This window comes from Talpa europaea (assembly GCF_964194135.1).
Source record: "Talpa europaea genome assembly, chromosome: 1".
NCBI classification, from domain to species: Eukaryota; Metazoa; Chordata; class Mammalia; order Eulipotyphla; family Talpidae; genus Talpa; species Talpa europaea.
In genome coordinates, this window is record NC_140073.1 from 41,402,197 (window position 1) to 41,404,872 (window position 2,676).

Genomic DNA, 2,676 nt, shown 5'->3' on the forward strand with positions numbered 1-2,676 from the left:
AGATATTTAGCAGGGGACTGAAACTTTCTTGCCCCAACAGACTCTTGCACAGAGTATGGTCCACAGATCAGTAGCACAGGCATTACCCGCAAGCTTAACAAAGATGCAGAATCTCAGTCCCAGCCAAGATCTACTGGATCAGAGTCTGCATTTGATGGAGATCCCCCAGATGATGCCTATGCTCAGGTAAATTTGAGAAGTCCTGCCAGAGAGCATTAGACAAACTGGGCTGGTAGAGGACAGACTCACTGCCATTTGGCCAGTTAGATCCATCACTCCTTTACCCATGGGAAGAAGCCAATGAAAGGAAGACAAGAGACAGAAGAGTCTACTTTATACCTCTGTGAAGGTATTAAGTCCCTGCTTGGGACTGACAGGAATCCAGAATCGATGAGAAACTGCTTTCTCCTAAAAATACAGAAGGAGAGAAAGATGAATCCACGCATGTAACTCTAGTGACTGGTTATAACATTCCCTGAATTATGAGTACAGCACAGGAGAAATTTTTTATATATATATATTTTACATCATTCTTCAATTTTGTACGTTTGCTTTTGTACAATGTTTGTATAGTCCCCATGAAATTCCACAATCAATTTACCCATGTACCATCACCACAGTCCCTTGTGCTTGTCCCACACATTTTGATCCTTCTCCTTCCTCCTCCCCTATAGAATGTCTCTGCTTTATAGTTGCCTCTTGATTTTGATTTTAATTATTTATAATTTTTCCCTGCTCCCTTATTTGTTTCCTCTACATCCCTTCTGTAAGTAAAACCATCTAATATTTTTCTTTTTCTTTCTATCTTATTTCACTGAGCATAATCCCTTCCAGCTCCACCCATGTTGCTATGAATGGCATGAGTTTATCTTTTTGATTGCTGAGTAATATTCCATTGTGTAATATACCATATCTTCTTGATCCAGTCATTTATTTTGGGGCATATGGGTTGTTTCCATATCTTACCTATTGTAAAAAGTGCTGCAATAAACATAGGGATGCAGGTGTCCTTTTGAATTAATGTTTTTGTGTCCTTTGGGTAGATCCCTAGGAGTAGAATTGCTAGATCATATGGAAGCTCCATTTTTAGTAGTTTGAGGAACCTCCACACAGCTTTCCATAGTGTTAGGACCAATTTGCATTCCCACCAGCAGTGTAGTAGAGTTCCTTTTTCACAAGGAGAAATTTTTAAAAAGAAACACAAATTAAGTTATTTTATGTTTAAATCTTAACTTTATCTAGAGGTAGTCTTCTGAGTCTCTGCTCAAATATCATCTAGTGGGACATTCTGTGAGCACACCATAGAATCCCTGATTCCACCACTACCTCCAACACTCACTGCTCCCCTTTGTCTTAGTCTCCTCCCATACCCACTAGAGTGTGTGTTCCACAAGAAGCAGTATCTACTTTGTTCATTATTGTTGCTAGAAAAAGTGGCACTAGGGACATATGGCAGGTACTTGTTAAATATTTGTTAAACAAATGAATGAGTTTGAGGTCTTGTGGAACACTGGCTGGAGCTGTCACTGATACCCTGTGTATAAGTCTGGAGTTCAGAGAAATATGAGTGGAGGTAAATCATCTACTGGTGGAAACTGAAGTTAGGAAGCCAGATGAGAATCACTTGGAGAAAGCTCTACATTTGAGGGAAAGATGATTTGCTTGTTTGGTTGAGGCAATGAGGAACTCCAGAAACAAAGGTTGTGGCCTGGCCACAAGGTTTATGCCGTCACTATGAACATCATCACATGCAGCTACCTCTTTCCATTTTCCTTGGATCAACCTAGCAACTTCTTGGAAAGCCTTATGATGTCACAAGATGCAAAAAGCCAACAACAGCATTTATAATTTATGGAAAAACACTTTAATAATTCATTGCTTCAATTAACATTTACTGTTAATCAAGATTTCATGTCTGAAAGCGTCACACCCAGCTCAGCAGGTCGGTTCAGAATCAAGCTCCATCTGTCTGTCATGGAACCCAATGGGATGAATACAAGGAGACAAATGCCAGGTCTACTGAAAGCTGGCAGTGGGGCCACCTTACAAAGCAGGCTGCTCCTGGGAGCTGGGCACCCCATGAAGTGAGGAAAAGTAAACTTCTGCCTCCAAAAAGAATGTGGACTTTCCAAAGGAAATTGCTAGCAGAGTGCCTTCTCTACTTGAGAGGAAGAGATTACTAAATTAGTTTAGGTCCCTTTCACATGCCCTTTAAAATACGATTATCTCACTCCATTTATTCTTTCCTACAAACTGCATGGACAATCACACAGGAGCAGACAGAGCCTTGTTTCCGTAGCTGATCATTTATAATCTGTTTGCTAACAACGATTTCTGCCAAAAGGTAGCATGGAACAGGAAAGAAGCAAGAGAGATGCTTTTTACATTTGTTTGTATTATTTATATTGAAAGCATCACACCCAGCTCTAAGATTATAGAGTCTTATTTTAAAAACTGTGATAAGCATGCTTTATGGGGTGAAATTATATTAACAGATGACAAAACAGCATCAAATGATCAGATTCTGTGCTTTGACTTAAAGAGCAGTTACTTAATCTCTCTGAGCCTCAATGTATCTACATATAAAACAGAAATAATACAGTAAATAAATCAGAATATTTTTGTAAATATTAAATAAAGCACTGAAAAGACACTTTGCACATTACTTACTCCTAG